At 40.2% G+C, this 27,392-nt stretch overlaps 1 long non-coding RNA gene and 1 pseudogene across 1 annotated transcript; both read right to left on the reverse strand.

The window, feature by feature from the left end:
- LOC122679960 overlaps window positions 1-17,550 on the reverse strand; it is a 32,863-nt pseudogene extending 15,313 nt beyond the window's left edge.
- Window positions 17,551-18,072: 522 nt separating this feature from the next.
- LOC122680476 lies at window positions 18,073-24,484 on the reverse strand. The gene is made up of 3 exons (XR_006336703.1): window positions 24,367-24,484; window positions 23,929-23,931; window positions 18,073-18,105 (listed from the first exon to the last, which is right to left on the reverse strand). It is a non-coding gene; the product is annotated as an uncharacterized LOC122680476 (long non-coding RNA).
- Window positions 24,485-27,392: the final 2,908 nt, after the last annotated feature.

Here is a 27,392-nt window from a genome sequence, read left to right on the forward strand (position 1 = left end):
GTTGTGGAGCAGTTGGAACACACGGGCTCAGTAGTTGTGGCACATGGCCTTAGTTGCCCCGTGGCATGAGGCATTTTCCCACATCAGGAATTGAACCCATGTCCCTTGCATTGTCAGGCAGGTTCTTAACCACTAGACCATGAGGGAAGTCTTGAAATTTATTTTTGAAGCAAATTTTGGCTTTACCTGCAGTTCGGAATGTTTTGGGATTTGAAGCAATGATTTGAACCTGTTAGAATTACTTTTTAATGAGGATAAAATTTCTCAAGGGAAACTCTCGCTCATACTTTTATTTTTAACCACTCCATAAGCACCCACTCCCCACTGCCATCTTTGCCCTAAGCTTGATATTGCATAAACTGTCAATAAACGCCCATTGAATGATGCCAAGGGTTTATATGCTTCTAGTCCTGGGATTTGACGGTTCATTTTGCATGAAAAACTTTTGCCAATTTGCGTTATCTTTGTTCATTTTAAACCGATGTGCTTGTTGCTTGAGTCAAAACTGTAGTTGTCCTTTTGTTTGTCTTTATCTCACACAGACCAAAAATAAAAACAAAAAAGGGAGGCGGAAAATTTTTAGTTCCCTTAGTAATTCAGAATTGCTGTTTCTTTTTTTAAAATAATTTTTTATGTTTAATATTTATTTTTATTTATTTATTTTGGCTGTGCCAAGTCTTAGTTGCAGCACATGGGATCTAGCTCCCCAATTCAGGATCAAACCCGGGCCCCCTGCATTGGAAGGCGAAGTCTTAACCAGGGAAGTCCCTATTGTTATTATTTATGTAAAATAAGGCAATCAAACTGTCGATCTTCAGAATAGTTGACACATCTAAATTTTTGCTTTCCATTTACCACTTACGTTTCCTTCTTTCCCCCTCACTTTGTCCCTCTGTTCTTTTCCTATTATAATAGAAATAATCAATTTATATTTTTAGATTTTGTCTTTAGTCAATAAATCGCTGGTATTCTTAGGATGACAGTCTTGTATTGTTTAATGCTCTCAGAATCTCTATGTGCTATGAAGTTCAGTTATGTGTCCGGTTGAGGAAACACTGGCTGTTTGTTTACTTTTCTGTGTCTGCACTGGTTGAATGTTGTCTTGCACAGATAACTGCTTTTGATTCAAAGAGGCAACATGATTTCAGACCTAATTACTACAGAAGTAATTGCTCCTTGGCAAAGGGGACCTGCCAGTCTGCCCAGACTTCAAATGTCTAAGAGCCAACTGAATGCAGGGCATGTTCAGATCCGCTAATGGAAATCCATTGCCCTTCTCAGTATTGCAGTCTAAAAGAGTAAGATTCAGGCTGCCCAAATGTAAAAGGGGACTCTGTAAATGCCCGTTTCATCTGAGGACTCAAGACAATAGAAGTACTGCATGCCAAGGAGGGGGTGCAGGGTCACTTAAACACACTTTGGACTGTTGAGAGTCCCTTGGACAGCAAGGAGATCAAACCAGTCAATCCTAAGGGAAATCAACCCTGAATATTCATTGGAAGGACTGATGCTGAAGCTGAAGCTTCAATATTTTAGCTGCCTGAGGTGAAGGGCTGAGTCATTGGCAAAGCCCCTGATGCTGAGAAAGATTGCTGGCAGGAGGGGAAGGGGGCAACACAGGATGGGATTGTTGGATGGCATCATTGACTCAATAGACATGAGTTTGAGCAAACTCTGGGACATGTTGAAGAACAGGGAAGCCTGGGTTCTGCAATCCACAGGGTCGCAAATAGTCAGACATGACTTAGCAACCAAATAACAACAATAGGCTGATTTTGTAGATCATCTGCCTTGGCTTATGGAAGAAGCTGGAGAGACTGAGAGGAGTTGGTTAGAGAGATAAGAGGATTTTTAGAGGGGGTTTTTAGTATGCTGCCCATCCTCTTTCCTCATGCAGATGAAGTGGAGGGAAGGCGTCTTTGCTTTATGTCAAGCAAAATGCACTTCAAAGGAATACATTGGTTTCCTGTTGCTGGAGGAACATGGTTGACTGAAGTCTGACATGTGCTTGAAGCACCTAAAAGCAAGATTCTTTCGTTCGATATTCCTGCTTTGATGGTGGGAGAGCGAACGATACAGGGGTCTTTTCAGTGGATCAGATGTGGGCCACGTGTGAGAAAGCAAGCTGGCCTTGAACTTCTTTGAATCCTGCCCTAGCTCTGAGGGGCAGGGAGAGCAAGAGAGCTCATCAAGAAAGGCTGCAATCATTTACAGTATCCAAGGCATGGAAAAACTTAAGTGTCCATTGGTGGATGCATGGATGAAGAAGCTGTGGCTTAAATAAACAATGGGATATTATTCAGTCATGGAAAGGAGGCAAATCTGCATTTGTGACAGTTTGGATGGACCTTGAGGGTATTACGCTAAGGGACATAAGCCAGACAGGAAAAACAAATATTGTATGATCTGGCTTGTATGGGGAATCTAAACAAACAAACAAGAAAAAAAAAAAAAAACTTAGAAAAAGAGAACAGGTTTGCAGTTAGCAGAGGCAGGCTGGGTAAAGGAATTGGATGAAGGTCAAAAGACACAAACTTCCAGTTGCAAGGTAAAGCAGTTCTGGGCTATAATGTATTGTACAACACGACAGCTATAGTTAACACTGCTTTATGAATGTGTTAGTCGCTCAGTCGTGTCCGACTCTTTGCGACCCCATGGACTGGAACCCACCAGGCTCCTCTGTCCATGGGATTCTCCAGGCAAGAATACTGAAGTGAGTCGCCATTTCCTTCTCCAGGGGATCTTCCCGACCCAGGGATTGAACCCAGGTCTCACACACTGCAGGCAGATTCTTTACCATCTGAGCCACCAGGCAAGCCCCAACCCTGCTTATGGTATATTTGAAAGTTGTTAAGAGAATAGATCCTAAGACTTCTCATCACGAGGAAAAAACATATTCATTATTTGGCATATATATGAGATGATAAATTTTAAATCAACTTATTATGGTAATCGATCAAAAAAACAAAAACAAAAACAAGATCGTCAGCTAAAAAAAAAGAAAGGCTGTAATTGTGTAGAGGAAGTCAGGAACTGATGGAGGACCTGTGAGCCATGAGCCAGAACGAATCTGTTCTAGTTCTGCAGGTGCGAGTTCTCAGCGATGGCAGGAGCTCCGCAAAGACCCTTCACGCCTTCCACAGCAGCCCGCAGAGGGAGCCAGTGGCAGGTCATATGGTTTTAGTCAGGCAAGACTTTCTAGTCTGTCTTCTCCCTTCTCTTTTCTGACCCCAGCTCCACCTGTAGTCTTGCCTGGGGGAGACGAAGCTGACTGAATGAGGTGGAGGAAGGGGAGAAACAAGGGAGGATATTGAGAAAAGTTTGAATGTGCAGACCTCATTTGGGAGTACCAGTCCAAGTTGGGGGAGGAGTAACATTCTAGCTTTGAATTATGCACTTTTGACTTAACGTTTTTATTTTTTGATATGGGCATCTTTAAAGTCTTTATTGAACTTGTTACAATATTGCTTCTGTTTTCTATTTTGGTTTTTTGGCCCCGGGGCATGTGGAGTCTCAGCTTCCCAACCAGGAATCAAACCGGAAGACTAAGTCTTAACCACTGTGCCACCTAGGAAGTCCCCTTGACTTAACTTATAATTACAAGATGAGACTCTTTCAGGCAAAATGGCTTTCTTATCTGAGGATGCCTGGAAAAATGAATTTCATCTTCGCAGAATTTCCTTCAGGAGCAGATGAAGCATTAACCCCATGGAATGAACCAAACTTGAAAGTGGTGGTGAAGAAAACAGTGGTTTTACTAATTGAGTCCTACTAGTTTTACATGTTCACATTTTAAGAGAGGAAGCTTTTAAAATTTTTGCTCCAGGCAGTTCCATGACTCTTTATTCTAAAAATCATTGGTCCTCAGCTCAGGGAACACACTTACCATGGGTACTTTGCCTTTCATCCACTAGGAGGCTCCAAGAGATCTGGAGGTAGGAGCAGAGAATATCTTAACTGAAAATCCACCCAACTGATTACTTCCCTGGCCAGCAGCCTGAGTTAAAGATTTCTCCCACAGGTAGACCTCAGGCTTCTCAAAATGGTTCCCTATCATCTGGAAAGATTTTTTGAAATTACAGATTCTTATGTTCCATCATAGACCCACCGACTCAGAATCTCTGGGGGCATTTTGGAGAGTGTTACAAATCTTTTAGGTGACTGTGGTCCGTTGGGTTATAAGGTTTGGCATTTGGGAGGATGGGTGAGATGCTGGAATCTGCAATGAATTTATTGCTCTAAAAAAAAACAATGCACAAGTATTCTGGTGAAAGGAGTGAAGCTTCAAGGGTTTCTGTTATGTATTCTTTTAAAAAAACTTTATCTTTAAACATGAAGATTGCTAATTGCAACTAGATAAATGCCAGGGTGTTTATTGGGTTGGTCTTTTCCCACTATATTGGAACATTACTTCTATTATAGTGGCTTCTTAGCCATCTGGTAATCCTGTTGATGGGAGCAAAAATGGAAAACAGAGGGCACCATTAGCCCACAACTGCAAAACATAACAGTTGTCTGATTTTCCACCCATCTTGCCAGAACTAGGCCAATGACAATATTGTTTCTAACCCACATGTCTCCCTCAGGCCAATTTGGAAATGCATCTCTTGTGGCAGAACAAGTCTGTCACTGATGGAAAAGAATCAGTAGGTTAAAAAATAAAGATCAGGTCCAGGAGTTTTGCCAGCATCAAGAATGTGCTTCATCAGTAGGACAGAGTACGGGATAATGATCATTCTAATTTTCTTTGTCTTTTGCTTTGGAACTCTTTGCCATTGTCGAATAAAGACCAAATGCAATGCAATGCCCTGTTTTATTAGTGTTCTCTTAGCCAGGGTATTAATTATTTTTCCTGACAAATGTCTGAGAGGAGGGGTGTTGTAGCCTGATTTATGGCTACTTCGCTTTGCAAGTCATATGTTCAGGATAGCACAAATAGAAGAATGTTTTAAGTGCCAAAAATATGAAATGTTAAACTTTATTTCTGAGGGATTTTATTTTTGTTCTTGATTTAGAAGCATTAGTATATTTTCTTGACAACTGAACAGCAAGGGAGATGTTTTGGCTGGTGTAAATACCTATAGGCTGAAGAAGAATGCATTAATTTGTTCACTGAGTTTTGAGCACATTGTTGAGAAATTTTAGAGAAGGCACCTTCTTTATCTAATCAAGCATTGGAGGATGGTAAGACTGGGGAATGGCATTTTATTGTTCTTGGGTCAAAGAGAAGGAGCACTTTGTCTGAGAGATGAGGGAAAGAATGTGATAATTATTCTCAAATGGATGCAGAGTTATCATAGGGAAGAATTCTGTGACGCTCCAGGGGGCAGAATTAGAGCCCACTCCTTCAATCCTCATATCGGGTTGGTTGAAAAGTACTGACGATGATTTTATTTTATCTCTGAATTCTGTTGGTTCATGTCTCTCCTCACATGTAGCACCATGGTTTAGACATATTTACTATTTCAGGAGAAAGGAACAGAGAGAGGGTAGGAGAGAGAAAGAGAAGGAAACAAATCATTCACAGGTCTCCTCTTTACTTACGTTTCCTCCTTTCTCAGATGGCTCCCCTGCCCACAGAATTCTCCAGGCAAGAATACTGGAGTGGGTAGCTATTCCCTTCTCCAGGGGTTTTTCCTGGACCCAGGGATCGAACCCGGGTCTCCTGCATTGCAAGCAGATTCTTTACCATTTGAATCACCAAGGAAGCCCAATACTTTTTCTTTCTTATGTTTTCTCCTTTCTCAGATTCATCCTGTACTTCAGAGTAATTGTTCAAATCAGAAAACAAACATGGATATCAAAGGGAAAATGTATGGGAGAGGGATAAATTAGGAGTTTGGGATCAACATATACACCCTACTATATTTAAAAAAAGATAACCAGAAAGGAACCTATGGTATAGGACAGGGAACTCTGCTTAATGTTCTGTGATAACCTAAATGGGAGAAGAATTTGAATGAGAAGAGATATATGTATAACTGAATCACTTTGCTGTACACCTAAAAACTAACACAACATTGTAAATCAACTAGACTCCAATATAAAGTAAAAACTAAAAAAAAAAATTCTAGGATATTATATACCATATCTGCTTAAAATAAAGCTTATTAATAAAACTTCAAAAAGATAAATGAAAGCCAATCATGTTACTTCCTTATTTAACATTCTTTTTTATTATTCAATTTATTTATTTTAATTGAAGGATAATTACTTTACAATATTGTGATGGTTTTTGCCATACATCATCATGAACTGGCCATAGGTATACATGTGTCCCCTCCCTCCTGAATGCCCCTCCCACCTCCCTCCCCACCTCACCTCCAGGTTGCCACAGACCTCATTTAACATTCTTTACTGATTCCCCCAAAGCCTGGAATTCAAACTTCTTATCATGAAGAACAAGTGTTTTCCTGACTTGCGTCTTACCATCTTTTGTCAGTCCTATTTTCTGCTCCACAAACTTTTATTCTGGACTTACTGAGCCACTTTAAGTTTCTCAAATAGTCATGCTTTTTTAGCTTCCGTGATTGTATTCATATTCTTCCTCGAACCTAGAATGTTTTTTCTCTTTTGAGTCCTGTTCACCCTTTTCTAATACCATGCTTTCCCTGGAGTCTTCTGACCACTCTCTTAGCAGAAGTAGTGGCTTCGGCATCTGGTTTCTCAGAGCACTTTGTACATCTGTGTTCTTGTTTAGTTGCTCAGTCATGTCTGACTCTTTGGCGACTCCATGGACTGAAGCCCACCAGGCTCCTTTGTCCATGGGATGTCCCAGGCAAGAATACTGGACTGGATTGCCATTTCCTTCTCCAGGGGATCTTCTTGACCCAGGGATCGAACCCAGATCTCCTGCAGTGGCAGGCAGATTCTTTACAGCTGAGACACCTGGGAACCCCCCCCCCCCTATACATCTGTGTTTATTATTCAATTGTCAGACCCCCAACCCCTGCCTGCATGACATTTTGAGCTCCCTGGAGGCAGCTGTGTGTCTCTCCAACCTCCAGCAGAGTGTGTTTCTTCTCTGGAGCTATGTTGAAGCTCTTTACAGGAGGATTTCATCTCAGTATGAGTTAGAACTTTAAAACAATTAGAACAGTTCAAAAATTGAAGAGGCTGCATGGTACAGAGTAGGTGCTTCACAAATAAGTGGAATATTGAATGAGCTGTGAGCACTTGAATCTCCTGTCACCAGGAAGTGTTCAAGTTGTTTGACAGGCTCTTTCAAGCATCATAAGAAGTGCTTCATGATGAATCACTGAAAAATTTCCATCAAGTTATTGACTGTATTTCACTATATTTTGGAAAGTTATCTATCTATCTGCCTATCTTTCTATCTATCTTCCTATCACCTACCTACCTAAATGAATAAAATAATACTAAATTTTTTCCACATCATAATTCTTTTTTTCCTGCTTGAAGATTTGATTAACAGTCAAGTGTGAATATTATTTAAAGAGTTTTTCTTTTACTTTTAGCGACTAGGGCTATTCATACCTTCTCAATCCTTTCCAACAAGTCTTCAGGATAATTCTTGCTGTTACTGATGGCTAAAGTACCTACATGATAGAAATGGATTGAAAAAAAGTTAATACTTTGAAGGGAGAGGAAAAACCTTGTAGTTCCTCATCAAATTTAGAGAAAAAGAGAAGAAATTATGCAAAACGGGAAATGCATGTTTCATATTTAAATTTTTAAGACTGACTTGCATATGATAATTTATATCTTTGAATATAACATTATGTAGCTTTATTATTTATCCAACTTTTCCAAGTGTCAAGATGTATACAGGAAAGGTACTGCCTGTTATTATGATGTACTCTTTGGTGTATAATCCTTGCAAATACAATCCTTGACATGAAGTGATGCTCTTGATAGCTCTTGATAGATAAACAGTGTATCCTAAAAGAGAATCTTCCCAGACACAGGGACAGGACAATATCACAGGGAGGCAAGAAGAGGCCTTACTTAGGGATGGGTTAAATTGATATAACAAAGAGACAAAAATTACAAATGCCTATATCAGTGAGACTCCAATAAAGAAGTATTTCAGAAACACAAAAAGCAAACAAAAAATTACAGATGTCTCAAGTAAAAGAAGTTTATTTTTCCATCACATAAGAGGATGGAGGTAGGCTGGTGGTCCAGGGAGAGTGGGCAAGTCTGCTCCGTGAGGATATCAGCCAGTCAGGCCCTACTTGATGCTTTGCTTTCCTAGGGGGCAGTAGCTGTCAAATGTTAGCCTGCATCAGACCCACCTGGGTTTTTTGTTTTTAAACACGGAGTGCTGAACCCTAACACCAGGGTTTCTGATTCAGGTGTCTGGGGTGAGGACAGAGAACCTGCATTTCTAAAAAGCTCCCGAGCGATGCTGATGCTGCTGGTCAGGAGACTAGATTTGAAGAGACACTGCCCTCAAACGCTATCCCCAGTCTCACTGGAATGAAATGGAAATCGAAAAAGATATGATTCAGAAGTTGCACATATTTTTTTCTGTTCAGATTCTTTTAGGCAGAACACAGTCAAAGAGAAGCAAAAATACAATTGTTTCCATTATTAAAGGGAAGAAGAAATCATTCCAATGTTGAGCCTTCTGACTTAGGAACAAGGTACATTGTTCTGGTTATTCAGGTCTGTGAGTCTCTTAGCAATGTCTTGTGTTTTTCAGTGAACTGGTCTTTCACATCTTTTATCATATTTAAAGTGTTTAATATTTTGATGCTATTATGATATTAATTTTCATTTTAAAATTTTGAATGTTTGTTGCAAGTATATAGAAATATAGTTGTCAGTTCTTTCCAAACTGATCCATAGAGTCAATGCAAACCCAATCAAACACTCACAGGCTCTGTGTGAGTGTGTGTGTGTGTGTGTGTGTGTGTGTGTGATACTGACAAGATAACTCCAAACTCTGCAAACTGATAACTCCAAACAAGAACCTAGAATAATGAAAATGACTTTGAAGAAGAAGAACAAAATCAGAAGGCTAGTATCACCTAATTTCAAGACTTATAAAGTTACATTAATCAATAAACTATGGTAATAGCATAAGGATAGGAAAAAAAGGTCAATGAAACAAAAGGGACTAGAAATAGACCCACACACATATGGACAATTGATTTTTGAAAAAGATGCAGAGATAATTCAATGGATAAGGATAGTCTTTTCAACAATGATGCTAGAATAACTGGAAATATATATGCAAAATAATAATAATAATAATAATTGGATATCTATATGCAAAAAAACCCAAAACAAACTTCAGTCCTAACCTTATGGTGTATATGTAAGTTAACTCAAAATCTCAAAATGGATTATAGACTTAAATGTAAATCCTAAAACTATAAAACATCCAGAAGAAAACATAAGTAGAAACCTTTGTGACACTATGTTAGATGAAGATTTCTTAGATATGATGTAAAAAATATGATTTATAAAGTAAAATATTAATAAATTCAACCTCATCAAAATTAAAAACTTCTTCTCTCTGAAGGATACTGTTAAAAGACTGAAAAGACATGCCACAGACTGGAAGAAAATATTTGCAAAGCATATAGCTGCTAAAGCACTGTACCCACAATACATAAAAAACTCTCAGAACTCAATAATATGAAAATAACCCGATTAGAAATGGGCAACAGATTTAAACAGATTTCACCAAAAAGCTACAGGCATGGCAAATAGACACATGGACAGATCCTTAATATCACTGTGTATCTGCAAAATGCAAATTAAAACCACAATGAGATACCACCACCTACTTTTACCATGGCTAAAATGAAAAAGTTAGACATATAAGTATTGGCCAGGATGTGGAGGAGCTGAAACTTCTAAACTATGCTGTTGGGAATATGAAATTGTAAAGCCCCTTCGGAAAGGTTGGGCAATTAACTTTCTTAAAAAAGTTCAACATACACTTATATACGATCCAGCCATTCTACTCTGAGCTGAGAGAGCTACTCTCTACCTAAGAGAAAAGAAACCATATGTCCATACAAAGACTTTTACATGTTTGTTCACAGTAGCTTTTTTGTAAAAACCCCAAACTGGGAAAAGAGCTAAATGTCCTTCAATAGGTGAACGGATAAACAAATTGTGACATATTCATACAAAAAAATGCTACTTAATAATAAAATGGAAAGAACTGATAATCTATACAACAACATGAATTTTTCTCAGAATTGCTATGCTGAGGGAAAGGGGCCAGATATTGTGTACATATAATATGAATCAAGTTGATAAAACTTTGAGCATAAAAAATTATCTATATTGACAGAGCAGATCAGATCTTGCCTGCAGGGGTAGGTGGGATGGGAAAGGGAGAGGAATTACAAAAGGCATGAGGATATTTGGGGGGTAATAGAAAACTCATCATCTTGAATGTAAAAATGGTTTTAGTGGGTTTATATATACATAAAACTTACCATGTTGTATACTTACTGTGTTTATTGCATGTTTTTATATCCCAATAAATTTGCTTTAAAAAAAGAAAAAGAGAAAAAAGATACAATGATCAAATATTAACAACATGAATTATTGTAGCTTATATTGATTTTTAAAAAATGTCCTAGAATTCAGTTGAACTAAATGGATGTTTGACTCTTCAACTATTTTAAAAGAAGTTCATTTACATAAAAGCCTAAGCATGGGTGAGGTTCAAGGGCAACCTACCTTGAATCTACCTTAGTTACACTACCTTCATGTTACCAAATGGGGAACACGTACTGAGTCAGAGTGATTGAGAGGAAGATCTTAGAAGACCAGGATTTTAGCTCTGATTTCTCCAAATGTCCCGGAACTAGCTTATTTATCTGACCAATCTAATTTTAAGTCTTAAGTGTTAGTCACTCAGTCATGTCTGACTCTTTGTGACCCCATGGACTGTAGCCCTCCAGGCTTCTCTGTCCATGTGATTCTTCAGGCAAGAATACTGGAGTGGGTTGCCATTTCCATCTCCAGGGGTTCTTCCCAACCCAGGGACTGAACTTGTTGGCAGGCAGGTTCTTTACCACTGAGCCACCTGGGAAGTCCAATTTAATTTTGCCACCTGTAAAACAGCCAAAATAATAGCTAGTTCAGAAGATATGGTGCAGAAAGGAGACAGAATAACTAGTAAAAATGCTGTCAGAGTGTTTGAAGTAGGAATAATAATAATACATATTCCTTTTCCTACCTTCCCTTTAGTTTTACCACTCTCTGGAAATCTCTTTTGTCATTCAACTTCAGTTGGCATCTTTCCTAAACATTTAAAGCAAAATGTGTTGAGTCAGCAGATTTGATGGACTTCTGAAGCCTCTAGTGACTTGAGGCTGACAAAACTCTTTATTCTTTTTGACCCAGAAACTGAAGCTCAGGGATTTGTAAGTTTCAAGTCACTTCAGAGGCGACTGTGGCTTTTCCCCAAGCTTGGTCTTGCAGGGACAGATGATAGAGTGAAGAAGGAATGAATCTACTTTTATACTCATGCTGAAACTTTGAGTAAAACTGACGTGCTGTTAAGAGGGTTATGGGAAGCCTGGAATGCACTCCTTGCTGGATAGCAGTGCTAGGATTTCCCCAAAGCGTCTACTTGGGGTGAGTCATTTTAGCCCAGGATAGAGGCAGCTTGTCCATGATACCCTTGCATGGATGCTTCAGAGAAACAGCATTCAGGTGTCCACAAGTAACATGTAAGTGCATTCACACATAAGCATGATCACCAAGCACTGAAGTTATAATGAGCAGCCTGTGGCCATGATGGGATGTAGAGGATGATGGACTTTTGTAAAATGCCTCCTCAGGGGCAATTTCCCTGTCTTGCAGGATGAAGAACTTCAACCAATGGAGTACCAGTAAATGCTTAACCATGGGCTCTGGGCAGTGAGGAGAGGCCTGATTCACAGTGTCTTCCAGTTTCCATCATTTGAATACTAGTTAGGTGCTCAGTCGTGCCTGACTCTTGTGACCCCATGGGCTGTAGCTCACCAGGCTCCTCTGTTTATGGGATTTCCCAGGCAAGAATACTAGAGTGGGTAGCCATTCCCTTCTCCCAGGGATCTTCCCAACCCAGAGATTGAACTGATGTCTCTTGTGTCTCCTGAATTGCAGGCAGATTCTTTACCACTGAGCCATCAGGGAAGCCCTGAATACTGTCGCCATGGCTAATTTTGAGTTTCTAATATATTATTAACCAGCTCACAAATTCAGCAAAATTTAGGTTGGCTTTCAAAAGCCAGCCTGAACTATATCCAGCATGCCACTAGATTCAACAACCCAGTGGACCAGGGCAGCCATAAAGAAAAGCTAGGCTTATTCTCCATATCTTGCCCTGAACTCTACTGCTAGACTGACAGGTCCCGTTATAGTTCATGAAGTGCCTAAGGCCCCACCAACACTCAGAGACAGAGATGAGACTTCTTCTAAAAACTAAAGAATAACCTATAGATACTGATTTTTTTTCTGCTCATGCTTTCTGATTAACCATTAGTGCATCTTGTGCAGTTTGATTCAAACCTAAGAAGATGTCTCAATTAACAAGATGATTAGTTCCCTTTAAGTAAAGTGTGTGTTAGTCACTCAGTCGTGTCCGACTCTTTGTGATCCCATGGACTATAGCCCGCCAGGCTCCTGTGTCCCTGGGATACTCCAGGCAATAATACCCAACTGGATAGACATTCCCTTCTCCAGGGGATCTTCAAGACCCAGGGGTTGAACTTGGGTCTCCCACATTGCAGACAGATTCTTTACCGTCTGAGTCACTAGGGAAGGTCCCCTTTAAAGAAGTAGATTTTTAATTACTGGACTGAAATTGTACCCACAGATGCTGCGAAAGAGGATGCTGTGGTGTTTCCTCTGGAACATTCACCAAACACACCAGTCTTAAATGGGGTCAGAGAGAGAGATTTCCTGGGGAGTGTTTAGGAAGTGTCTTGGGAGTGTTTTTAATTGTCTCAATGATTTGGTTGCTACAATCACTTTAGTGTCACCACAGTATATGAGGAGGCAGAGACGCTCAAGATTTTGTAACACCCAGGACAGTTTCACACAGATAATGGTCTTGTATTCTGTACAACTTCAGATGTTCTCAACAGGCATCCATGTAAGTGAAAACACTGTTTACAATTTTCTAAGCCTGGAGTGTAATACCATTTTACCTATGAACATACAGTAAACTTGTACCATGTAAAGATACACAGAATTTTGGGGCTTCCCTGGTGGCTCAGATGGTAAAGAATCTGCCTGCAATGTGGGAGACCCAGGGTCAATCCCTGGGTTGGGAAGATCCCCTGGAGAAAGGAATGCAACCCACTTCAGTATTCTTGCCTGGAGAATTCCATGGACAGAGGAGCCTGGTGGGCAATAGTCCATGGGGTCGGAAAGAGTCAGGCACGCTGAACTAACACACACAGTACAGTAAATTTGTACCGTGTAAAGATATACAGAATTTTCTAAGACTGCAACTACCACGTAAATGGAAGGGAAATTGTGTCATGTTTTGTTGAGAACATTATCAAGCATGACACAATTCTACTGAATTATGTCCCAATTTGGGAAAGCATATCATTGCCCAGAAGATGGCCTAGTGTTTGGAGCTACTGCACATTCAAAGTGATTTAAGTATATAGGAATAGAATTGTTTAGCCTTTATTTCCAAATGTCAAATATAAACAAAAGTGTCTCAGAAATCTAAACATTTGTTGTAAATAAGTGCAAACATAGGACTGCTTCATTATGTCTTCTGGTGTATTCGTGTTTGAGCATTTTCACATGGAAAAACATTTCATTATGTTTAATCTGCCCACTATCCACTCAGGCACCCTAGTCAGGAAACTAGAAAACCTAGCTCCTCTCTCCTTCCCACTTCTTACACTCAGTCCCTATGTTCTGCTGATTCCATCTCCTACTTGTCCCCTTCTCGAACGTACACCCATGCTGCCTTAGTCCAGGGGCACACGATTTCTTGTCTAGACTCTTCTGAAGTCTACTACTTAATTTCTTAGAATAATTTTTAGAAAAGAATATTTTAAAAATTTTATTTATTTTTGGCTGCACTGGGTCTTCGTTGCTGTGCAAGCCTTTCTCTAGTTGCTGCGAACAAGGGTTACTGTCAACAAGGGTTACTGTCTAGTGAGGTGCATGGGCTTATTGCAGTGGCTTCTCTTGTTGCAGAGCATGGGCTCTGGGTTATGCAGGCTTCAGTAGTTGTGGCACATGGGCCCTAGGGCAAAATCTTAGTAGTTGTGGCACACAGGCTTAGTTGCATGTGGAATCTTCCCAGGTCAAGGATCAGACCTGCGTCTCCTGCATTGGCAGGCGGATTCTTTACCACTGAGCCACCAGGGAAGCCCCCTAATTAATTTCTTATTGTGCAATCTTACCTGCCCACCCCCCCCCCCCCACCTTGCAACCCATTCTATATACAAATGTTTAATGATCTTTCCAAAACACAGAATCTGGAAGTTTCTTTCCCACTGAACACTTCATTGAGTCCTAGCAGAAGAGAGGCTAAAACCCTGACTTCTCAATATGGTGCCGTGAGACAGTCACTGTTGATCCCCATCCGATCTCAACTTTCAAATCAGGCCACACAGTGAACCATCCATGTCCTTTCATTTCTCTGAGATTTGGACACAAGTTGTCTTTGTTAAGGAATATTCCTCCCCAATCTTGCCAGCTAGTAAATTTTATTCATTCTTTAAGACCCAGCCCAGGACCCTGTTCAGAACCTCCCTGACACGACGGCTTCAAGTGATCCTAGCACTCTCCTTTCTTTTTGTTCAGTGTCCTCTATCAGAACAGTCCAGTTGCCACCAGGCATGACAGTAGCCCATCACCCCACTTCCTGTTCATATGAGAGGATGGTGGGGAAGGGACAAAGATGTCACGAGTGTTTTTGTTCGTTTGACTCTACCACGAGGCATGCGGAATCTGAGTTCCCCCACCAGGGAGTCCAACCCATGCCCTCTGCAATGAAAGCATGAAGTCTCAACCACTGAATTGCCAGGGAAGTCCCAGGACATCCCAGGATGACTGTTGACCTGCCACTTGGATGCAGGCAATCAGAGGCTCCACACCCTCTCTCCTGTCTTTGGAATACACAGTTCACCCACCATTCGCACACTAGGAGCTATTTCAAAGACAGTGCCTTGAGGGGATGAGATGTTGTTGAGACCATCTGGATGATATATACATGACTAAACATAGTTATGGCATCTATATACATTTTAAAAATTCTGACCAGCAGGGGCAGAGACCTAACCATCTTGTGGTGCCGTGACAAGCCTCTTAAATAAGTTTCCTTGCTGATTACACCTGCCACCTACCAATACGGAGGGTCTGCCTCTTTCTTTGGTCTCTCTTTGTCCTCTGTGTAGGGGAGGGGCGACTCTGAATTTCACCCAGGTAACAAACCAAACTCCCAAGGTTGCAAACTAACAGTGATCTTTAGCCTTGAGGGGGAGAGCTGTCCTTTCTAGACTGTTTCATTAGGATGCCAAAACCAAATGAAGATGGCTCCAAGAGGACCACTTGAAGGATGGGGAGAACTTCATCTTGATTCCTGGCTGGAATCTTTTTTTTTTTAGTATTTTTATTACTGTTTTGTTTTGCTTCACTGAGTCTTTATTGAGGTGCTTGGGTTTTCTCTAGTGTGGCACGTAGGCTGAGCAGTTGTGGCATGTGGGCAGAGTGGTTGTGGGGCACGGGCTGAGTTGCCCCAAGGCATGTGAGATCTTAGGTCCCTGACCAGGGATTGAATCCACGTCCCCTGATTGGAAGCAGATTCTTAACCACTGGACCACAGGGAAGCCCCTACTACTATTTTTTAAAGCACAAATGCCCATACAACTTCGGCCTATAAGAGTTCTATATAGAATATATTAAGATACTAGTGACCTTGATATAAACTGTGTGTACACACAGTTGCTCAGTTATGTCCAGCTCTTTGCAGACCAGTGGACTCTAGCCTGTTAGGCACCTTTGTTCATGGGATTTCCCAGGCAAGAATACCAGAATGGGTTGCCAGTTTCCTCCTCCAGGGGATCTTCCCCACCCAGGGATCAAACCCAAGTTTCTTGCATCTCCCGCACTGGCAGGCAATTCTTTGCCACTAGTGCCACTTGAGAAGCCCTGGGTCCCATACAGGCAAATTAAGATTGTTTTCTTCGGGCTGTTTCAATAGGACTGGATTTGGTCATTTCCATTTGGAAAATACTCCCCCCCCAAAAAAAAATTATGTATAAGAGTTGATGCTACTGCATTTGGATAAAACTGGCAAGTTCTTCCTACTATCATAGCCCAGGAAGTAGCACCAAGGAAACCTAATATATTGGAATAGATGTTGCAGCATTTGGCCCACAGTTTGATATCTCTTAGGGTTAACCTTAAGTAGTCAAGGTTTAGTGTGTGCACACTCAGTTGTGTCCGACTCTTTTTGACCCCATGGACTGAAGCTGCCAGGTTCCTCTGTCCATGGGATTCTCCCGGCAAGAATACTAGAGTGGGTTGCCATTTTCTAATCCAGGGGATCTTCCTGACCCAGGGATCAAACCCAAGTCTCCCATATAGCAGGCAGATTCTTTACCACTGCACTGCCTCTGAGGCAATGCTTAGTACTAGTTGTAAAATTTCATCAGTTATGCTGCAACCAATAAGACTTCTTATGCATCTTTTATCTAAAATTTTAAGCAGACTGTCATCTTTTAAATCCAAGTCTTCTGGAATACTTTGCTGTGTTCACCTTGCAAACAAAAGATCAATCTCTATTCCACGAAAGTGCAACTCGATAACCAACGCCTCTTCAACAGCTCTTATATCTTCTAGGTGCGTTCTAAGTCGCTTCAGTCATGCCTGACTCTTCGCGACCCCATGGACTGCAGCCCACTAGGCTCCTCTGTCCATGGGATCCTCCAGGCAAAGATACTGAAGCGGGTTGCCATTTCCTCTTGCAGGCGATCTTCCCCCACCCAGGGATCGAACCTGCATCTCTTATGTCTCCTGCATTGGTAGGCGGGTTCTTTATCACTAGGGTCACCTAGGAAGCCCCTTACATCATTTATTTCTTCCTGTAATTTCAATTTATCATAGAACGAGGTGAAGAACACACTTGCATTAACATGTCTTGGGGCAACACACAACACAACAATTATTATTAGCACCTTCCGTAGGTACTCTTCATCTATGAGATACAAAAGTAAAAACTTTTACCGGGTAAGTTAATTTTCCCAAAATGAAATTCTTGCACTGTAATTCCTCTTCCCAAACCCCAGAGGGCTTTAGAGTCTCAACTAGTTTCTCTATAAGTAGGCACTCAGTTTCCTCGGGGTCTGCTGAACTGACGGGAGAGGTGATGCCACAGTGTTTTTGGAGGTGGCCGCGTCTGTCTGGATCCCAGAGCAGTAAGGGCTGAGCCGCTGCTCTGGGCGTGGCCACTGAGAGGAAACAGGAAGGGGCGAGTCTCAGCCCCGGGGCCATGCCCACTCCCGCCCCGCCCCCCCCTCGCCCCGCCCCGTTCCCCCACCGCTTCCACTCTGGTCGCTTTCAGCGCAGTTCTGCTTTCTTCTTTGTCCTCATGTGGTGCCCAAACACCGGCACAGCAACTTTCTAGAACTCTGCTTGGACTCTTGTTGAACTCCAGAATCAGTTAGTCTTCCACCTTACTATTAGAGCAAAGTGTGGTAAGAGAGTTCTTGCCAAAACAACAGTGATAAATACCGTTTCTCCCGAGCTTGTTACATACCAGACCCTTAATATATATACACTGTGCTGCACCCAATATGCCAGCAAATTTGGAAAACTCAGCAGTGGCCACAGGACTGGAAAAGGTCAGTTTTCATTCCAATCCCAAAGAAGGGCAATGCCAAAGAATGTTCAAACTACCACACAATTGCATTCATCTCACATGCTAGCAAAGTAAAACTCAAAATTCTCCAAACTAGGCTTCAACAGTACATGAACTGTGAAATTCCAGATGTTCAAACTGGATTTAGAAAAGGCAGAGGAACCAGAGATCAAATTGGCAACACCCATTGGATCATAGAAAAAGCAAGAGAATTACAGAATAACATCTACTTCTGCTTTATTTATTAGTCAAAAGCCAAAGCCTTTGACTGTGTAGATCACAACAAACTATGGAAAATTCTTCAAGAGAATTTTGAGAAATCTGCATGCAGGTTGAGAAACAACAGTTAGAACCACACATGGAACAACAGACTGGTTCCAAATCGAGAAAGGAGTACGTCAAGGTACTGTCACCCTGCTTATTTAACTTGTATGCAGAGCACATCATGCAAAATGCTGGGCTGGATGGAGCACAAGCTGGAATCAAGATTGCCAGGAGAAATATTGATAACCTCAGATACCACCCTTATGGCAGAAACTGAAGAGGAACTGAAGAGCCTCTTGATGAAAGTGGAAGAAGAGAGGGAAAAAGCTTGCTTAAAACTCAATATTAAAAAAACGAAGATCATGGCATCTGGTCCCGTCACTTCATGGCAAATAGATGGGGAAATAATGGAAACAGTGACAGACTTTATTTTCCTGGGCTCCAAAATCACTGCAGATGGTGACTGCAGCCATGAAATTAAAAGATGCTTGCTCCTTGGAAGAAAAGCTATGACCAACCTAAGAGCATATTAAAAAGCAGAGACATTACTTTGCCAACAAAGGTCCATCTAGTCATAGCTATGGTTTTTCCAGTAGTGATGTATGGATGTGAGAGTTGGACTATAAAGAAAGCTGAGTACTGAAGAATTGATGCTTTTGAACTGTGGTGTTGGAGAAGACTCGTGAGAGTTCCTTGGACTGCAAGGAGATCAAACCAGTCAACCCTAAAGGAAATCAGTCCTGGGTGTTCACTGGAAGGACTGATGCTGAAGCTGAAACTCCAATACTTTGGCCACCTGATACGAAGAACTGACTCATTGGAAAAGACCGTGATGCTGGGAAGGATTGAAGACAGGAAGAGAAGGGGATGACAGAGGATGAGATAGTTGGATGGCATCACTGACTCGATGGACATGAGTTTGAGCAAGCTCCGGGAGTTGATGATGGACAGGGAAGCATGGTGTGCTGCAGTCCATGGGGTTGCAAAGAGCTGGACACGACTGAGTGAATGAACTGACTGACTAAGATACACTATTTATGACCCTCCTAAGAACTTTCTGTGTTCAGTATTATGTTCTCAGTTGCAGAGACCAGGGAACTGATGGTTTGAGAAGCTCAGTTTCTCTTGGTGGCTAACTCATAAGTTGTGGAATAAGAGATTCTGACCTAGGGTGTGCAGCCCATTCACTCCCCCTCCCCCCTTTTAAAAAAAACTTTTCTAGTATGAAAGTCACTGGCTTCCCAGGTGGCTCTGTGGTAAAGAATCCACACCCAGTGTAGGAGATGGAATAGAGGCAGGCTCAATCCCTGACTTGGGAAGTTCCCCTGGACCCACTTCAGTGGGTCCACTGAAATGGTGACCCACTTCAGTATTCTTGCCTGTAAAATTCCATGAATGGAGGAGCCTGGTGGGCTGCAGTCCATGGGGTCACAAACAGTCTGACTTAACTGAAGTGACTTAGAAGGCACACACATAGTTGATTTACAGTGTCTGTTAGTTTCAGATGTACACTAAAGTGATTCAGTTATATATGTAAATATATGTTTATGTATTTTTTCAGGTTCTTTTATGGATTATTACAGAGTATTGAGTATAGTTCCTTGTGCTATACAGTAGGTCCTTGTTATCTATTTTATATATAGTAGTTTATGGTAGTTATATATATATATAGTATTTTATGTATAGTGTATGCTAATCCCAAATTCCTAACTTATCTCTCCTTCTTTCCCCTTTGGTAACCATGCATTTGTTTTCTATGTCTGTGAGACTTATTTGCATCTAAAGGTATGACAGTCATAGTGTAAATGATAAGAATAAAAATGAAACTAAATGGGCACTCCAGAATTACTACTGTTTGCAATCTGTAATACCATTCTATAGCAGGGACAGCAGTATTTCTGTTTCTGTTTTTAGAAAGGACCCTGATTTTAAATAATGTACTGCTAATGTTGATATTTTAGCTTGTTTTAAACCTTTGATTTCTTTCTGGTGAGTTACAAGAATGTTAAATTTCTCCACATCTAGAAAACAGAGAGTATTTGTTTTTGAAGTGAAAGTCATGTTCCTTTTCATTTTTAAAGTAGATTTCAGGGCATATTCACAGGTATTTACTAATTCGATCCCCACGATGATACTGTGATGAAAAGAAGTGGCCATCAGTATTTTATTTTGCAAACAGTGACATAATGGTGCAATCAAAGATACACAGTGACTCCCTCAAGGTCACACAGCTGATCCAAAACAGGGTTGAGATTGAGTTTTTCTTTTTAATATTTACTTATGTATTTGCTTATTTTTGGCTGAGTCAGGTCTCAGTTGTGGTACTCGGGATCTTACGTTGTGCCTCCTGGGCTTAGTTGCCCTGCGGCTTGTGGGATCTGAGTTACCTGACCAGGGATGAAACCCATGACCCCAGCATTGGAATTCTTAACCACTGGACCACCAGGGAAGCCCAGAGATCCAATCATAATATTTTCCTAGAAACGTTCCCTGTAACGTCTTACCATCCACATATCTTTTTCCTTAAATTTCTTAAGTTTTCTTAAATTTAATAGAAAGCAATATGGACACATGAAGACTGTTTTTCTTCACTGCATTTAAATTTAAATTCTTAAATTTCTTAAATACTGAAAGAAAGCGCTTTATGTAGCTATTTATCAGGACTTAAAGATTGGAAGCCGAGGGTATGTACAAGTTATTTCTGAAACTCTCCTTGTAAAAAATGATTCTTAATATAGATAATAGTTGCATCACATGGTTGCCGTAGCTAAAAGTTATGAGGTTTTCTTATGTTTAAATGTTTGAATAATTAAATGAACAGCAGTGTGTACGATGTAAATTTCTTAAATTTAATTAAAGGATACCCCTATAGAAAGCACTATTGTGAAATGTACATGGAGTGATTAAAGCGTTTAGTACATATAATTTTCCCTAGTGTTTAAAAGGTCACTAGAAAGAAAAAAGTGACAAATATGCTGTTTTAAGCTTTTTTTTTTTGCCACTTTAAAAATGTCACAGTGAGTGAAAGGAAAAAGCTGCCCGATAGCAGATGAATGGGTATTGACAGCTGCACCAGTGTTAAATGCTGCATGGCAGAAAAATCTAGGGAAGAAAAACAAACTGTAGTCACGTTTCCATATTGCTTTTTATTAAATTTCAGTAAAGGGACTTTAACTTTGATTGATATCTGAATTTGATAATGAAAGCAATTTGTGAGACAAATCCATGCACACGCAGAAAAGATAGGTGTATAATATAAGACATTTTAATCATGCACTAAATGTAAAATTATCCTGACAACACATGTGATATTTTATGGTGTCCATATGGTATTGCATATGCAGCTTATAATATACAACTGGTATCTGGATAACATATGATATAGATGTAAAGCACACCCTACAAGCTTAGAATTCTGTGGTTACACACACACACACACACACACACACACACACACACAGACACAATATTCATGCTTTTCTGTGCTGAATATACATTATACATTTAACCCCTGTGCCTGTGTATTCATATTGTGAAGGGCTCAGGTTACTTTCTGGGGGCGTGTTAGATTTCTTTTGGCTTGAACAACCCTTTTCCCCAGAAGCCTGGAAAATTCATCATGTTGGATAGCCAGGTGTTCTCCATTTGCAAATATTATTACCTTGTAGGATTAGAAGAAGGTTTAATTATGAGAGAGGATAAATAAACAGTGCTGCAGGCAGAAAGGCCCACTAGGCCCTTTTGTTGGGGGGTGTCCTCTAGGACAGCAGTCCCCAACCTTTTGGCACCAGGGACTGTTTTCATGGAAGACAGTTTTTCCATGGACGGCTGGTGGGGGGCGGGGGATTGGTTTAGGGATGATTCAAGAGCATTACATTTATTGTGTACTTTATTTCTATTGTTATTACATCAGTTCCACCTGAGATCACTGGGCATTAGATCCTGGAGGTTGGGGGTACCTGCTGTAGGACTCAAGGTCTGTGAACAGTGTTGATGCAACGGGGGAGGGATTTCTAAGCTGGAGACGGCAGGGTCTCTGCCAGCAGACTCTGATGCCCAGTTGGAGGAGGACCCCCAGAGCCAGTGTCTTTCGATCTTGATTGGTCTTTACCATGGATCTTCCTTCAGAGCAGACTTGACTGATGTTTACCCGAACGACCATCATTTCCAGGAGAAGCTTGTTGCCACATTCAATCTTAACCACTACAGGCAAATCCCTTGTGCACTTGTCTTCCCCCTTCCCTCCGCAGACTGGAGCAGAGACCCATCCTTGAATCCCTGCTCCCTGGTACCTTAGTAGGCATAGGTGCATCAGTGATCAGTCGTGTCCAGCTCTTTGTAACCCCATGGACTATAGCCTGCCAGGCTTCTCTGTCCATGAGATTTTCCAGGCAAGAATACTGGAACAGGTGGCCATTTCCTTCTTCATGGATCTTCCCAACCCGGGGATCACACCCATGTCTCTTGTGTCTCTTGCACTGGCTGGTGAGTTTTTTACTAGCTGAGCCACCAGGGAAGGTCCACCTGGTGCCAGGCATCTAATAGGCTCTCAGTAAATGTTGAATGAATGAATGACTGCACCTATATCTTATTGCAAAGTGGAAGGCCTTCCTGGAGTTCTTTAGTACTGGGGTCATTTGTTGTACTTCTGCTGTCTGCATTCACAAATAGATCAAGGCTGTCTGAAATTTCCCTGAATTTTCTCACTTTCAGGACCTTCCTTCTGAAGTAATCCTTTCAGACTCTACTGTCAGAGTTTGCTGTGAGCCCACAATTATATCAAAGATGCCCTTTCTGTCTATCCTTGGGGCTTCTTATTATGCAGATTAGGAAAAGGAACTTGAGAAAGAATTAGCAGACATCACCTTGGGTTATATAGTTACAATCCACAAAGAAATTGTGAATAGTATTAATGAAAAAATACATGGACTTTGGAGTTTAATTTTTTTTAACTTTATGAACATCTTTAGGGAGTATAACTGAGTACCAAAAAAATTACATTAACTAAATTACTTTGTTGTATAATTAGAGTATTCTACCAGCATACATAAATTTTAGAAGTGAATGCTGTCAGTTTTCATTTTTAAAAATATATCATGTGACGGATGAATAATAATCACACCTGGAAACAGTTTTATAAATAAGAAAATTGAGTTGCGTGAAATTATATTCAAAGGTGGTAATGAGTGTCAGTATTGCTCAAAAAGAGAAAAGATGATTTTTTAGACCCTCAAAATGTGCTTATGTGTTAACTAGATGTATTTGTGTTGCACAGCCAACTATGCTGTAGTTTATATTCCTAGAAATGGCATTAGTGCTTTCTGAACTATGGTCATTTATATTATTTTCCACAATAACAATGCCTCTAATCCTTATTACCAAGGAAATTCTGCTCTAGTGTTTATAGGTAACTTGAGCTATATAAACATACAAAACAAGCATATGAAAACTAGAACTCTGTTCACTTGTTAATGAGTTCGAGATTAAAACATGAGTGATATCAAACCCTGGTAGTTCATTTTTTTCTCATTGAATCAACTGAGTTTTCAAATAAAGTCAAGCAAATAAATACCATATTATTTAGTTTCCTTTTTCTTTTTTTTCTTTTTCAACCATATCTTTTTTTTTCCATTTATTTTTATTAGTTGGAGGCTAATTATTTTACAATATTGTAGTGGTTTTTCCATACATTGACATGAATCAGCCATGGATTTACATGTGTTCCCCATAAGACTGACAATTAAAAATCCACTAGTCTGTGGATTCTCATCCTAAGTTATCCTGCAGACTGGTGGGACACTACAGTTGCCTCATCTTCTGGACCACTTTATTCCATGTTAGTTTACCTGCTTTAGAGATGATCTTCCCTAGGTGTTCTCAGTTAAAAAGTACTGATCAGATTTCTCATTTTGCTAAAGTAATGTCATTGCTTGCTGTTTTCTGACCTCCGTTTCTGTACCAGTATAGCTAATGTTGATCTCCAAGGGGAGTAGACAGTGAGGCTGATGATTTTCTCTTTTTCCATCAGGAGTTAAAGCTCATGGCTTTGCTCTTCACATTTCATCTTCTCTCTCTTTTGTTGAGAAGGTATGTAGAGAAGTCGGTGGTTGTAAATAAATGTCTGTCCATGCCACATTCAATTGATCCTGCCAATGGAATGATCAAAAACACACTAAAGAAGAATTACGATAGGTTCGTTTTTTGTTGTTGAGTGTGTGGTGGGAGAAGAGGTTTCTGTGGGCTCATCAAGGCTTCTGTGTTATTGAGTTGGGCAAGGCAGAAACTGGAGAATTCTCAAAGAAATAGGACTATCAGACCACCTGACCTGCCTCCTGAGAAATCTGTATGTAGGTCAAGAAGCTACAGTTAGAACCAGATACGGAACAATAGACTGGTTCCAAATTGGGAAAGGAGTATGTCAAGGCTGTATATTGTCACCTTGCTTATTTAACTTATAGGCAGAGTTCATCATGAGAAATGCTGGACTGGATGAAGCACAAGTTGGAATCAAGATTGCCAGGAGAAATATCAATAACCTCAGATATGCAGATGACACCACCCTTTTGGCAGAAAGTGAAGAAGAACTAAAGAGTCTCTTGATGAAAGTGAAAAGAAGAGTGAAAAAGTTGGCTTAAAACTCAACATTCAGAAAACAAAGATCATGGCATCTAGTCCCATCACTTCATGGCAAATAGACGGGGAAACATTGGAAACAGTGACAGACTTTACTTTTGGGGGGCTCCAAAATCACTGCAGATGGTGACTGTAGCCATGAAATTAAAAGACACTTGTTCCTTGGAAGAAAAGCTCTGACAAACCTAAAGGCATATTAAAAAGCAGAGACATTACTTTGCCAACAAAGGTCCGTATAGTCAAAGCTATGACTTTTCCAGTAGTGATGTATGGATGTGAGAGTTGGACTATATTAAAAAAGCTCAGCCATTAAAAAGAATTCATTTGAATCAGTCCTAATGAGATGGATGAAACTGGAGCCCCTTATACAGAGTGAAGTAAGCCAGAAAGATTAAGAACATTACAGCATACTAACGCATATATATGGAATTTAGAAAGATGGTAACGATAACCCTATATGCAAAACAGAAAAAGAGACACAGAAATACAGAACAGACTTTTGAACTCTGTGGGAGAAGGTGAGGGTGGGATATTTCAAAAGAACAGCATGTATACTATCTATGGTGAAACAGATCACCAGCCCAGGTGGGATGCATGAGACAAGTGCTCGGGCCTGGTGCACTGGGAAGACCCAGAGGAATCGGGTGGAGAGGGAGGTGGGAGGGGGGATCGGGATGGGGAATACGTGTAAATCTATGGCTGATTCATATCAATGTATGACAAAAATAAATAAATAAAAAATAAAAAATAAAAAAGCTTAGTGCTGAAAAATTGATGCTTTTGAATGTGGTGGTGGAGAAGACTCTTGAGAGTCCCTTGGACAGCAAGGAGATCCAATCAGTCCATCCTAGAGGAAATCAGTCCTGAATATTCATTGGAAGGACGGATGCTGAAGCTGAAACTCCAATACTTTGGCCACCTGATGCGAAGAACTGACTCATTTGAAAAGACCCTGATGCTGGGAAAGATTGAAGGCGGGAGGAGAAGGGGATGACAGAGGATGAGATAGTTGGATGGCGTCACTGATTCAATGGATATGAGTTTGAGCAAGCTCCAGGAGTCAGTGATGGACAGGGAAGCCTGGTGTGCTGTGGTTCATGGGGTCGCAAAGAATTGGACATGACTGAGTGACTGAACTGAACTGAAACATCCGTGGGTTGGGTGAAGCACAGTAGAAGTCAGGGGTGTTTATTCTCACAGAATGTATCACTTAATCTGAGGGAATTTGGGAAGGGTCAGCTGTAATTCTGTAAGTTAAAATTTGGCTGGGATACTGGGATCGATACCTCTCTCTTTGATAAAATTACCAAGGGACTGTTAATGATCCCAGGAAGTCTTACCATGAGCCAGACTTATAGAGCATTTATAACTTACTGAAGTTCTGATTGCATAAAAGCCATAAGTGAACCATTCCTTATTTAATTGGCTTTGCTTGCCAATCATAATGGCCATTTGGATTGGCAGTACAGTGAGTAGATTCTCTCTTTAATAGGCTTGAATATATCAGATTGACCTTTTTCATACTGTTGTTTTTAAGCATATGGACACAGTAGCATCAGAGTGAATTTCACTTGTTTAGGTGGATTTTCTAGGTGGTCTAAATTACTTCTGTGAATAAGTTGAGCACATTTGAAAGTCACAGGAACACTTAAGTAATCAGAAAACTCTATGGTTTATGGAGACCATAACTTAATCTCAGGGAAGAGCTGCTGTTGTGAGAATAATTTAGGTGCTAAGAAAAATCAGTACATCAGATAATAAATTACTAAGGAGTACCCTAGAGGTTTGAAGAGTTAATGTTGTTTCCAAAGCTGTGTAAATTATTCCCAGAGAGTAGCTTAGCATGCCTGGAAGAGAGTTCAGTGAGCCACCATAATCTCTTATAGTACCTGTATTCACCTTTGAAATCTATTTTGGACTCGTTTCATTTCTGATTTCAAATTTATAAAACATGAGCTTCTTGGTAGAATTTTGAAATCCCTTTTCATTCTCTGTATATTCTCAGAATTTATAAAATAGCTTTCAGAATTCACTATAACAAAGTCCTTGCTCTAAATTTTATTTCTATTCTTATTATTTTCCAAGAATGGCCACTAGATTTTAGCCATGTCAACTAACTCTGAAATTTATGCTCTGAAATGTCTCAGTTTAAAAGCAGTTTTATGAATATATTTGAAAGTACACAAGATATATGATTTATATGTATACCTACATGATATACAAGTTTGGTGTTTTTCCAATTTGTATTTTTTTTTTTTTTTTTGCCAAACTGTGTGACATGTAGGATCTTAGTCCTCTGCATTGTCAGAGCTCGGAGTCTTAACCAGTGGACCACAAGGGAAGTCCCTCCAATCTGTATTTTAATACTACACTTACTTCGTATATATACTTGTATATACGGTACTGTTTTATACTGCATACGTATATAGTAGATGTAGTACACGTCAAAACTCATAGTAATGAGTTTTTGGGAGAAAAGGAGGAGAACTGAACTGGGAAGAGGAATAGAGAGAACATAAACTGTATTTATAAGGATCTGCTTCTCTCAAAAGTGACTTGAAGCAAGTAGACAAAATATGAGTATTTGTTTAAACTATGTATTAGATACACAAGTGTTTATTATATTATTGTTTGCAGTGCCCTATATTTTAAAGACATTTTTAATAGAAGAAAAACC

The sequence above is a fragment of the Cervus elaphus genome, chromosome 22 (assembly GCF_910594005.1).
Source record: "Cervus elaphus chromosome 22, mCerEla1.1, whole genome shotgun sequence".
In the NCBI taxonomy this organism is placed as follows: Eukaryota; Metazoa; Chordata; class Mammalia; order Artiodactyla; family Cervidae; genus Cervus; species Cervus elaphus.